Source organism: Bos javanicus, chromosome 23 (assembly GCF_032452875.1).
Source record: "Bos javanicus breed banteng chromosome 23, ARS-OSU_banteng_1.0, whole genome shotgun sequence".
Classification (NCBI taxonomy): Eukaryota; Metazoa; Chordata; class Mammalia; order Artiodactyla; family Bovidae; genus Bos; species Bos javanicus.
The window spans coordinates 14,550,908-14,564,257 of NC_083890.1; the positions used below are offsets into that span (position 1 = coordinate 14,550,908).

General features: G+C 52.7%; 1 protein-coding gene across 1 annotated transcript in view; it reads right to left on the minus strand.

Moving 5' to 3' along the window:
* The window catches only part of LRFN2 (leucine rich repeat and fibronectin type III domain containing 2), a 201,181-nt gene extending 191,969 nt beyond the window's left edge, over window positions 1–9,212 (minus strand). The window contains exon 1 of the mRNA XM_061398095.1: window positions 8,687–9,212. The gene's annotated coding sequence lies outside the window, so the exon portion shown is untranslated. The remainder of the gene's footprint in view (window positions 1–8,686) is intronic.
* Between the last annotated feature and the right edge of the window lie 4,138 nt (window positions 9,213–13,350).

Below are 13,350 nucleotides of genomic sequence, written 5' to 3' on the forward strand. Positions count from 1 at the left end.
AAATGGCCATAAGAAGGCGTCCTCCACTGTGTGAGGACAGAAATCTCCCAGCCCTCTCCCACACTCCATCTCGGTGGAAATGAGGCAGAACTGGGGCTAGAACTTGCAGGGGACTGACCTAGCATGGGATTTCTCAACTGTGGGAGGTGTGATATGAATCAAAGCTCCTGAGAGCAGACTGACAGTCAGGAACAGTCACCAAACAGCCACACAGGAGCAGATGTAGAGTACACAGGTGTCCTGGCAGAGAGAGGGCTCCAGGGTGGCTCCACCGCCCAGGGTGAATCATTGGAAAGTTCCTGACCAAGTTCCCCAGCACCCCAGAGAGTCCTCTACACCTTGGTGCCTTGTGCTGTACAAGGACCTCTAACCTCTAACCTTTGATTTCCATGTCTCCAGGTCATCCATGTTCCTCCCTTCTGCCCTAAGAGGACTTATCTGGGTATTACAGAGGCTCCACTGGGGGCAGGGGAAGGGAAATTGAATCAAAGGATCAACTTGCCCACCCAGGAGTCCTCAATACCTTTTTAGAATGACTAGACCTCATCTTATGGCCCTTGTTGGGCATTTCCAGGGCTTTCCAGGAGCTCAGGTCAAGCTTGCCTACACCTCCATTGTTGTCCTCCAGGGGGCCCCAACATCTCTTTCTCATCAGCTACTGAGATGCAAGCTGGAGCCTAAACCTGGCTTCCCACCCAATCTCCTCCAACTCCTGCTGGCTGAGTGACCATATGTCATTCATTTGGGGGACCAGAGGGAGTCATGTAACAGCAAGACCTAGTTTACAACTAGTCTGAAGTAGGAGTCTGCACAGACTCCCAATATTAGTTGGGGATCATAGTAAATCCCCACCCCCAGCTATTTTGACTGAAGCTGCCTTAATAGCGGAACAGATCAGGAAGGGTAACTAGGAAAGATGGTGCTAGCTTTGGGGAAAAGGAGTAGAAAGTGAGTCTTAGGGAGGGAAGGTAGAAGGACCAAACAGATTTTTGCATTTCTGTGAAGCTTATTAGAGACCTGAGTTAAGACGAAAGGGAAGACCTTCCTGTGTTGGCCTTAGACCGAAGAAGAGGGTGTTAAGGGGAGATGGCCCAGGAGGGAAATACAGAGGAAAAAGGGGTTAAGACAGACACAGCATCTCACTTTTCTTGCTGCGTCTGCTGTGAATGAGTTAACGCAGGGTATGCCCATAATACGGTTGTTCTAGTATCCAGGACTCCCACAGATGCTAAAACCCAGAGGCTCTAATCTCTTTATAAATGGCACAGTATTTGCACATAACCTGTACACATCTTCCCATATACTTTACTTTTTTAACTTCTTTATTTTGTACTGGGGTATGGCCGATTAACAATGTTGTGATGGTTTCAGGTGAGTAGGGAAGGGACTCAGCCACACATATACACTTATCCACTCTCCTCCAAACTCCCCTCCCATCCAGGCTGCCACATAACACTGAGCAGAATTCCATATGCTATGCAGTAGGTCCTTGTTGGTTATCCATTTTAAATATAGTTGTGTGTACATGTCCATCCCAAACTCCGTAACTACCCTTTCCCCTCATCCTTCCCCCCCGCCCCCCCACAACCATAAATTTATTCTCTAAATCTGTGCCTCCCACATACTTTAAAATCTTCCCTAGATTACTTATAATACCGACTACAATGTAAATGCTATGTAAATCAATGTAAATGCTACGTAAATAGTTGCCAGTACATGGCAAACTCAAGTGTTGCTTTTCAGAACTTTCTGGGATTTGTCTTTTTCTGAAAATTTTTGATTGCATCCACGGATAAAGAACCCACAGATAAGGAGGGCCGATTGTAAATGCATTGAGTTCTAAAGAGTCCAACTTTGGGATTTTGCAGTCTCTCATGTTTCGGGATTACCCTGTATATATAGGACTATGACAAGGAGTCCCAGGCTCTATGCAGAGAACTCCAAGCAGACTGATAAATTACAAGAGCTCAGTTTTGCTCTTTAATCCAGTTTGACCCTGTTTAACACCTAAGTCTTGTGCCTACAGTTCCAGTCTGCCTCTTGGGTTGGTCTGGTGCCCATTAACCTTGACCCTTGGGGATATTCAAGAAAGCAGACTTAGATCTGTCCAAATCAGACGCCTGGCCTTCTGTTGCTCAGGAGCGAAGTCAAACACTGCCTTGCGTCTCCTCCATGGGACCCCCACACCTTCTACACAACGTGCAACCACAATGTAAGGAATCGTGGGGAAAAAAACCAAGTGATGGATCACAACACAGGCAGACTGTGTCATTGCTTAAACGTGCTCGGTCCATTAGGACTCAGCTTAACAACCCGTTTGACCCAGCACGTACTTGTCTCTGGCTTCTCACCCCTTTTCCTTTGATCTTCTGTTCACAGACTAGCCTTGTTTTCCAGGATCATGCATCCAACCCTGCCCTTACCCCCCATTTCAATGAAATGGAGATGCCTATTCAAGAGGTTTGGGATTTTGCATCCATCCAGAAGGCAATGGCACCCCACTCCAGTACTCTTGCCTGGGAATCCCATGGACGGAGGAGCCTGGTAGGCTACAGTCCATGGGGCCGCTAAGAGTCGGACACGACTAAGCGACTTCACTTTCACTTTTCACTTTCATGCATTGGAGAAGGAAATGGCAACCCACTCCAGTGTTCTTGCCTGGAGAGTCCCAGGGACGGGGAGCCTGGTGGGCTGCCGTCTATGGGGTCGCACAGAGTCGGACATGACTGACGTGACTTAGCAGCAGCAGCAGCAGCCCACTTCTGGGTGATGTTGATGCTCCTGGTCCATGGACCACACTCCAGGCAGTGACATGCCAGTGTGGGTCTGTCCTTACCATCTCCTGGATTCTCCTTGCTTTAAATCTACCTCGTTTTCTAATCCTAGTTGAAAAGTTAAGTCGCTCAGTCGTGTCCAACTCTTTGCGGCCCCATGGACTGTAACCTACCAGGCTCCTCAGTCCATGGGATTTTCTAGGCAAGAGTACTGGAGTGGGTTGCCATTTCCTTCTCCACAGGATCTTCCCAACCCAGGGATGGAACCCGGGTCTCCTGCACTTCAGGCAGACGCTTTACCGTCTGAGCCACCAGTTGCTGCTGCTGCGGCTAAGTTGCTGGTTAGTCCTAAAACATGAATTCTCATTGGTGGCAACAGCGCCCCCAAGGGGGCAAAAATTGTTATTGGGAGCAGCTTACTCTTTGTATACAAAGCACAGCGATACCTAATACAGTACATAAACAGATATATAGTATATATTAAAATTTTATGGGAGTGAAATTATAAGAAATAGTGTCTTAAAAGTTTTCATCAAGAGGGCAATAATTAAAGAAAGGTTGAGATACACGGGCTGAAGGCTAACTCCCTTCACCCTCTCTGGTGCCAAAGCTTCAATAATGGCACCTAGTTGCAAAGTAAATGATATGACATGATATGAAATAACATCAGTGTGTCCCTTCCCTGCTGCCCGCCACTGATCGCACCCAACTGTCTGGACCAAAGACCCTTCTTCCGCAGGTTCTGCATCCCTTTTCCCAGAAGGCACAGTGTCCACCTGCCTCACCTAGTGTATTATTGGGGAACTCCAGTCCCACATGAAACGGATACATTAAAGCCTACCTGTAATGCCTTCGTGCGTGCACGCGTGCTAAGTCTCTTCGGTTGTGTCTGACTCTTTGAGACCCCATGGACTGTAGCCCACCAGGCTCCTCTGTCCATGAGGATTCTCCAGGCAAGAATACTGGAGTGCGTTGCCATGCCCTCCTCCAGGGGATCTTCCCAACCCAGGGATCGAACCCGCATCACTTAAGTCTCCTGCATTGGCAGGTGGGCTCTTTACCACTAGCACCACTTGGGAAGCCCCAATGCCCTCATACCTGGGCAGCACTGCCTTTGACAGTTTAATTACTTGATCTAAAATTAGGAAGGGGTCAGAAATATAATCCTGCGTGCTAAAGGGCTTGCTCAAGGCTGAAGCACACTCACATGGGCCTGACCTTACATCTGCCTTAGGAAGTCAACATCAGCACCCTGACGGATCAGTAATGGAACCAGGCCTCGGGGGTGCCCCACCCAAGTCACACACATGGTAGAGTCGGGACCCCTAACTCACAGCCCAGCGTTCAGCCTACCATCTTCCATCCTGTCCAGAAGGACAATGTTGACTATCTGATGGGAATTTTTAAACACATGCGTATGAGCCAGAATGGCAGGCAGGGAAGCCCACGAGAAGACTGAGCCCCCCAGGGCTCTGTGATGAAGGCTCTGAAGTCACCTCACCAGCCAGACCAGGAGGCCAGCAGAGCACACACAGGGACCAATCCATGCTGATCCTACTGATCCTCCCCTGGGGACAGAGGCAGTACAGAAGGGTTAAGAGTGTGGGTGCTGATCCAGACAGATGTGAGGACTCAGTGACAGCTCTGCCACTTACCAACTAATTGGCAGGCACCCAGCTTCTCTGAACCTCTGTTTCCCCATCTGTAAAGTGGAGGTACCAACAGTGACCATTTCACAGGATTGGGAGAATTCAACGAGAAAAAAATGTGAAGCTCTTAGCACTGTGCCTGGTACATAATAAACAAACAAGAAAGTGTTCGAAGGAGCTGGTCTTGACAGCCTAAGAAATTCTCAGAATATCCATTCTTTCCCCACCTGAAACTCCCAAATTCCCAGTGACCTCTGAGAATTTATAAGACAAAATCTAACCTCTATGGAGTTTTATGGGCTTTTGCTGTTCCTAAAATCTTCATCTCCTCCAAGAAGCCCTCTTGATTGCCCTCACCCTGAGCATACTGAACATGGCTTTTTCCCTTGGTCCCCGTCTCCAGACTTGACTTACTGCTCCCTGAATATACCTTTTCTTAGGCCCACCCATGATGGTTAGACTAGTCCTCCAACCCTGTTCTAGTAACTCATTAGTCAGATCCCACTAAATACATGTCTGGGCCCAAGCCCCTCTTCCCAGCTGGGTGGGTCACCCAATTCCACAAATGGGACCCAGGTCCAATCACAGGCCCTGTAGAGGCCCCAGCAGAGCTATGTCCATTCACTTAGCCTGGCTCTGACACCAGCCCTGTGAGGCCACTCTTGGGGCAGCAAGAGGTGGAGCCAGGGAAGGAAGAGGAGGGGCTGAATTCTGGGAGAGATTTCACACTCAGGCTTGAGATAGGAAAGCGTGACAGATGATACTTGTAAAACACAGAGTCAGAGCATCCTGAGCAAATGTGCATGGCTGTAAAAACCCACAGCAAACAAGAGGCAGGGAGAGAAGCAGGTGCCACAGCCCCAGAGGTGAAATCTGCTCCTCGAATATCAATTCTCCAAGTTTTCTTGGAGGGTTTCCTGGAGTCTTTTAATGACCCGCTTATGTAGGATGGCATCAAACCCTCCTGGCAGCTGTGTGCAGGGGAGGCTGGGGACACTCTCCTCCAGGTCTCTGAGGGCCCCTCCCCCTCTCTGACACTTCTCCCTCCAACCAAACACTCCCCCAGATCTGTAAGGGGTTTGGGGGGCACTGGGGCAAATATGGGGCCATACACATCTGCAAAGCATGTGCCATTATTTCCTGTCACCAGATGAGAGCACAGAGGCCCCAGCGGTTAACACACATGTGGCAGAGCTGGAATTCCACCCCAGGCCTTCCAAGTGCAGGTTCCATTCCACTCCAGGCACATCTTGCTTTACTGCGCTTCACTTGATTGCCCTTCATAGATACTGTGTTTCTTTACAAATTGAAGGTTTGCGGCAACAACCTTGCTTCGAGCAAGTATACTGGGGCCATTTTACCAACAGCATTTGCCCACTTCATGTCTCTGTGTCACACTTTGGTAATTCTTGCAGTAGTTCAAACATTTTCATTTTTATTGTGTTTGCTATGGTGACTGGTGATCTGTGATCAGTGATCTGTAATCGGTGATCTTTGATGTTATTACTATGACTTTCTGAAGGCTTACAAGTGGTTAGAGTTTTTAGCAATAAAGTCTTTTTTAATTAAGGTATTACATTGGTTTGCTTTTTTTTTTTTTAGATATAATGTTCTTATGCACTTCATAGACTACAGTATCATGTAAATATAACTTTGATATGCACTGGGAAGCCAAAAATTCATGACTCACTTTATTACGATATTTGCTTTATTATAGCGGAACAGAACTGCAATATCTCCAAGGTATGCCTGTATATGACAACTCTATCCCTTCAAATAAACTGTGCCCAAAAACTACCACTAAACTTCAAATAAACTGTGCTAAGACTCCAACTATGCTCAAAATAAAATTGCAAAACACTCCAATAGTTCTTGCTTCTGTCCAGGGTCCTGTTACATTCGGCTGTTTCTGGTTGGTTTCTGCTCTATGTCTCTGCTCTCAGTCTAGAAGCCTCCCCCATCAGAATGGGAAGCCAGGCCCCAGATGCCAATACTGTGCTCACCTCCAGCCTGGGACAGGGGACTTTCTGAAGGAGAACTGCTCCATCTCACAGGCTGGACAGGCTTGACATACGTACCTGACACTGGAGGCCAGAATCCCCTGGATCCTTGATTTTATTTCAGAACTGCAGGCAAGACACAAAGGCGATTTTCACTGTAGCCAACCCGGGGCCTGGGTGCCCAAAAGGCTGCCTGCTTCTCCCAGTGGCCCCACCCACCTCATCTGCATTTCCCACCCCTTCCACCCTCCCTCTCCTCCTCCATCTGGCCTCCTGAAAGCTCCCTGCTCACCCTCTCTCAGGCCAGGACTCCCCAGCGTCTCAGATTTCAGGGCCTGGGAAAGGAAGGAACTGGCACATCAGAGAAGGTGGGCAGGCACCCAGTCCAACCCAACAGGGGATGGAGCTGGGAGCCGACCTCCCAGAGCGCATCGCCAGAGGCTGAAACCGAAATGCCAAGTTAGCTGTTTGTATCCCCCAGGGCCAGGGTAGGAAGATACGTAATTACATTCCTGAACAGGAATTAGACCAGAAACTCTAAATTGAGGACTGGGCAGAGGGCTTGAGCAGAAGCAGGGGAGGAGCTGGAAGACAGAGATGGAACTCGGCACCCCAAGCCCGAGTCAGAAGGGAGAGACGACATCCCAGCGTCAGCAGATGGGCCCGGGGAAGCTGGCATGGTCTGTGGAGGCTGCCGGCAGGCCCTCTGGAGCTTCCTCGTCCTCCCCTGCAGGACTCTGATCCCCTTCAGCCTCCAAAGTACTGCACAAGCGAGGCCACAGCTGGTGGGGCTCTGCTGTACGTGGCTGTGTACAGCTCTTCGCAGAGGACAGCGATCAGCCCAGGACACAACCCCAAGACTCGGGATCTGAGCTCCCAGTCTCCCCACAATCCCCCCATCTGTGCTCCCAGTCTCCCCACAAGCCGTGAGTTCCAAGACAGCCCCCACCCTCGTACAACAGCCCAACAAGAACCTCTCAGCCTGGTCCCAGGGAACTTCACAGCTCAGAGACAGGCAGTTTCCTGCCTAGCTCTGCTCCTCCCCAGCCATGGGGGGTCAATTTCCTGAAGCCTCCAGGCTCCCATGGCCCCTCAAGGCCAATCAGCCCTTTGCAGCCACAGAGGACCCCCTCCCTGACACACGCATGCACACACACACACACACACACATACACACTTCACTGTCATGAGTGCAGAGGGTCATCACCTACAGCCATGCCTGTAACACCAGCTTGGGGTGTGGGGTGTAGGCTCCGCCAAGCTCCCACTCCCCGCAGGTATCTGCCCGTCTGTCTGTGGCATCTCAGCAGGCACTTGGTGCTGGCCTGGATCAGTCCCCCTGCGGTCCCCGCTCAGGCTCCCTCCTGTTTCTCTTTCACTTTCTGGCTCTCAGGAGCTCTGTCTCCCTGGAACTCACTGCCTATGTCCTTTGTACTGGGGTGATGCAAAGATCGGTAGGACACCTCCCTGTCGTCCCCTTGGGTCTGTGCAGAGCGAGGCACTGCTGGCACTGACTGCCCACTGTTCTCCCTCCTCCTTGCCCAGGCCAACCTTAGAACCCTAGAACCAGGGCAGGGCTGGTGGGAGACAGACCTACCAACCAGGCGCAGCTAATACCAGTTTCCATATTGCTTCATCATGCCATTCTGATGCCCCAAGCTGCACACACACCATCTCCCCAATCTCCCTGCCTTCTACCTGAAGACAGGAGAGGGTCCCTGAGGTTGCCCTACATGCCTGCCTCCCTGAACTGCAATGAAGCCTTCCTTCCCTCCATCAGCACTGAGTCAACTCCTCCACACCCGGCTCTACCCACCCCACCCAACCCACAGAGCGCAGGGAGCCCTGGCGTCCGACCCAGCCCCCAGCAACCGCTCCAGCCAGGCTTCCGCCTGTGGGGAGATGCAACAGAGTGGTCTGGCGGCAAAGTTCTCCTGCTGTTTCAACGTTTCGGTCTACCTGCAGCTCCCATCTCTCCCTCCTGCTCTCTGGCCTCAAACGGAACTCGCTCTCCCCGCTCCTGGCCAGAGTTTCACCCCCACGATCAAAAAAGAAAGAAAGAAAGAAATGAAAAGGAAACCTCCCGCGATAACGATGGGCGAAAAGAGAAGAGAGTATCCGCAGGGATGCTCGGGTGAGAGAGCCCTCAAGTGAAAAAAGAAAGGGATGCAAAGTTCCCAGCTCCCCCGGGCGCGTTCAGCCCCGCGCCGAGCTCGCGAAGACACCCGATCGCTGAGACGCGGTGGCGGCGGCGACCACTCACCTGGGCGAGGCAGCATCTACCCCCGGCTGGGAGGCACCGAGGCCGGTTCCGCAGGGCGCCCGGGCTCCCCGGCTCGGCCACGCATCCTTCCCCGCCCGAGACTGGCTCGAGCTAAGCCCTCCGGCTCCGGCGAACACAGGCAGATGGTGGCCTCGGATGTCCACGCGGGGAGAGCCCTGAGCGGCTTATTCAGTTATATCCACGGCATTTAGCACGAAGAAAGAAAGAAAAAGCACAACTTGTTCTCTTCCAGATTAAAAAACAAAACAAAACATAATCTCTCCCTAGGAAGACGGCGGTAGGATTTTCCAAATCGAAGAAACCCGGGCATCCCCAGGAACCTCGAGCATCTTGGAATGTGGGGCGTCTTCAAGTTCAGACGAGTCAGCCGGTTGTGCGTGTGAGTGTGAGTGTGAATGTGAGTGTGTGTGAGTGTGTGTGTGTATGTGTGTGTCTCAGAGAGAACGAGCCAGGCACTCACACCCACACGCACACAAACACACTCCCCCGCACGCCCCGCATGCACACTGCCCCCCCATGCGCGCGCACACACACGCGCGCCCCCGTCACACATACACACACACACGCACGGCGATCGCACGCATGGAGCTAGGAGGGAGCCGGGCGGGCTGCGGCGGCCGCCGAGGGCTGGCGGCGGAGAGAGCCCAGCGGCCGGAGGCGCCCGGAGCCCGGGGCCGTGCGCGCAGTCCCCGCCGAGCCCCTCGGCGAAGCCGCCCCCAGCGGCGGCCGGCGGAGCTGCAGGAGCCGGTGAGCCGGCCTCGGGCCCGCCGCGCGGCGCACCCCCTTCCTTCCCGCACGGCCGCCGGAACTGGAGGGCTCGCGGTCCCAGCCGGGGTGGCGCGAGGGCAGCCGCTGGCTATCGGGGCTCTCATGGAGCGGTGGCTGGGGTCTGGGGAGGGCGGCGGGCGGGCCTGGCGCCCAGGAGCCGGCAGGGCGGGCTGGGCGGCCCGGCGGCACGGGCAGCCCCTGCGCCAAGCGAGCCGGGCGGCCTGGGCTGAGCGCTGCGGCCGGAGCCGGTGCTGCCGCCTCACGTGCGGAGCGCGCCGTGCAGCCTTCAGCCCGCCGCCTGCCGGAGGAGAACCCCGCCGCGCCGGCCCTGGGCTGAGGGTGGGGGCTGGGACGATCGCGCCCACCCAGCCCTGGCCGGGTTCTGATTCCCACAGCCTAGCGGGGCGACCCAGGACAAATGAGAGCCCAGTGCAGGCTGGCCTGGAGAATTCCATGGACTGTATAGTCCATGGGGTCGCAAAGAGTCGGACACGCACCTTTAGACTTCGGAATATCGGAATATCGTCAGAATCTGTAAAGTGTGCAGTGGCGCTAACTGTTTGCACAGCGCCTTCCCTTGTTTGATCCTCCCACCATCCCTCATTTGACATTGGAGGAAAATGAGGCCCGGAACAGTAAAGTGACTTGTCCGAGGCCCGTGGCGTGTCATTAAATCCCCGTGGGCTTAACATCAGAAGGTCTGGGTCTGGCTGGGGTCTCATCTAACTTTGGTTGTATCCTCTCTGTCCACTGGGATCAGCAACCAGTTTCCAGAAAGGTAGGACCAGGCTCTGCCTTACTGGTCTTTCCAAGAGGTTCAGGTACCTTTCCCACAGAAAGAACTGAAAATTTGAGATTCCTGCTTGTACTCCAGCTGCTAAATCCAGGGAGAATGTCTCAATCCCTCTCTGCTCTCCTAGCTAACACCTCCCGTGCACCTGTCCCAGATACCCACAGGGAGGCACATGTGGCATGTGGATGTGTCTCTGCAGCCCAGGACTGGCTCAGCTGCTTAAATCTGTAATCTGAAACCCTGCCTCCTCTGTGCACTGTGAAGTGGATGAAAGTCTGCCCAAGTCCAGGCACCCAGACTCCCCGTGTGCGGCACTCCCGTGGGCACTCAGGGAAACTGCCAGATCATAGTTCTGCGGACCCTGGAAGACAGGCACTTCCTTGGGGGAATTCTAGAAAACCTAAGGGGGAAAGGGCATGGTCAGGATGAAACTCAAGGTACATCAGAGTGGGCAAGAAAAGAGAGGTAGAAACGGGGTGGGAAGAGATGTGTGCTATGCTTAGTTGCTAAGTGTCTGACTCTGCGACCCCATGGACTGTGGCCTGCCAGGGTCCTCTGTCCACGGGGATTCTCCAGGCAAGAATTACTGGAATGGGTTGCTATGCTGTCCTCCAGAGGGTCTTCCCAACTCAGGAATCAACCCAGGTCTCCCGCTTTGCAGGCCGATTCTTTACCTCTAGGCCATCAGGGAAGGGAAGATAAATGGCGAAAGCAAGGAGGAAGGAGAGGTTGAGTAGAAGAAGTGGGGGCAGAAATAGGAGGACTCCCCAAGGGAAGAGGTGGGGGAAGGAATGAATGGGGGGAATCAGCAGGGAGGTTTTCTTCCTTGTTTACCTTTGGTTTTGCATTCCATAGGTGGGAATTCTAAGAGGAGGAGTTAGGAGTGGAAGGACGTTTAGCTTAGATTCTCCTCTCTGAATTCCCCTCCAAGGCTCAAGGGCATCAGACTAGATTATCCCCTTCACAGTCACCCAGGAGAGGACCAGAATCTAGCGGCAGGGATAAGATGAGACTGGGACCAGAGCAGAAATGAAGCTGCACTCAGAAACCAATAAGACATTAGGATGGCATGAAGGCCAGGGATGCTGGGGGTAGCCCAATGCCTGCTCCAAAGGGAACCCAATACGCCATGAGGAAGTTGTCCCAGGACTTCCCTGATGGTTCAGTGGATAAGGACTTCCTTGGTTGCTCAGACGGTAAAGAATCTGCTTGCAATAAGGAAGACCTGGTTTTGATCTCTGGGTCAGGAAGATCCCTTGGAGAAGGGAATGGCTACCCACTCCAGTATTCTTGCCTGGAGAATTCCATGGACAGAGGAGCCTGGTGGGCTACAATCCATGGGATTGCAAAGGGTCGGACACGACTGAGCAACACACACAGTGGATAAGAATCTGCCTGCCAATGCAGGGGACACGGGTTCGACCCCTGGTCCAAGAAAATCCTACATGCCTCGGAGCAACTAAGCCTGCAGCTACTGAAGCCCAAGCTCCTTGAGCCTATGCTCTGTGACAAGAGAAGCCACCGCAATGAAGAGGAGTCCCTGCTCACAGCAGCTAGACAGAGCCTGTGCACAGCTACGAAGACCAGTGCAAACCAAAAGAAAGAAAGAAAAAAGTTGTCCCAGCTCAGAGAAGGGAATGGCTATCCCATAAAGAGCCAGGACCTGGATCATTTCTTGTACTTTGGATAATTCTGAGGACAACTGGCTTATTTTTTTGAATAATATTCGCCTCACCTGAGCACTCAGCACTGGGCTAGTAGTCAGGCGGCCTGGATATTCAACATGCCTCTATACTAACAAGCGATGTTGACAATCCCCATCCCCTCAAAGGGGCTAGCCTGTGTGCTTTCTAACAGCCTGCCCAGCTCTAGGAACCCATGAGCAACCTTGGCAGATGGAGCAGGGTGGGGACCCAGATGCTCCTCCAGGAGGCCAAGAAATAACCAGTCTGCCGTCACCATTCATGGTTGAAAGTCCCCAGAAGACAATTTACACTTCAGTAATGGAAAGATAGGGATGGTGGGTTTCTTGTTTCCTTGAGCAAGCCCAGAAGGGTTGGGTAAGGGCACTGCTGTGCTAGCTACCTGGCTGCTTTTCCTGATTGCTGACCACAGAGCTGGACCAAGGCTTCCCAAAGGGCTGCTACTGCCATCCTGTGAGAGAGAGGTGGGAGTGGGGCAGAGGGAGAGAGAGGTCCAGGGAGGAGATGAAAGCTCATACACCATCCAATCCGAGGACGGGCATCGGGATTCTTCTACACTGTTCACTTTTCTAAATAACCCTATGGTGGACATCTTTGTACCTAAGTCTTTGCCCACCTTCTCGCTTCTCTGCTTGAGTTAGATTCCCTGAAGTAGGATTACTGGGCAGAAGGGTACAAACATTTGCAGGGCTCTTTGTATAATACTTACCTCTTTGTTTCAGTTTTAGAGCCAAGGCACTGAAGTGCAGGGCAGATAAGTGATTTCCCAGAGAGCTCCCAGCAGGTGTTTAAGAATGTTTTCATACACCTTTTCATGTCTCTATGGGGCAGAGAGTGATGGTGCCCTGTGCTTCCCACCGCACATCAGGGCAGCACTGCCTCCCCAGAGGTAACTCTATGTCCCAACACGGAGAAAGCTCAAGCTCTGCTGGCCCCCCATCATGAACCATCCTCCCCTGCTCTCCTGGGCACTCCTGACCAGCTTCACCTTGTTGTCTGCATCCCCTGGCTGTCTAGTTGAGCTATAGGTACTGATCCCCACTACGCACTTCTGGACAGGTGGTGACTCCCAATCCTGCTTTTTCAGTGGGATCTCAGTGCATAAGGAGAGGAGTTCTTGGGAGGGGCTGGAGGTTGAGAGGCATTCAGTCTGAGGAGGAGAAGATCAAGCTAGCCTGGGCCCTCATAACCAAAAGAAGGACTCTTGTGCAAAAGACAAGGAGGAGCCTCTCTATATCCACCCAGTATGGAGAAGAGAGGGAATTGGTCTAAAAAACAGTGAGGGGGACTTCCCTGGTGGTCCGCTGGTGGAGAATCTGCCTGCCAATGCAGGGGACATCGGTTTGATTCCTGCTCTGAAAAGATCCCACATGAAACTA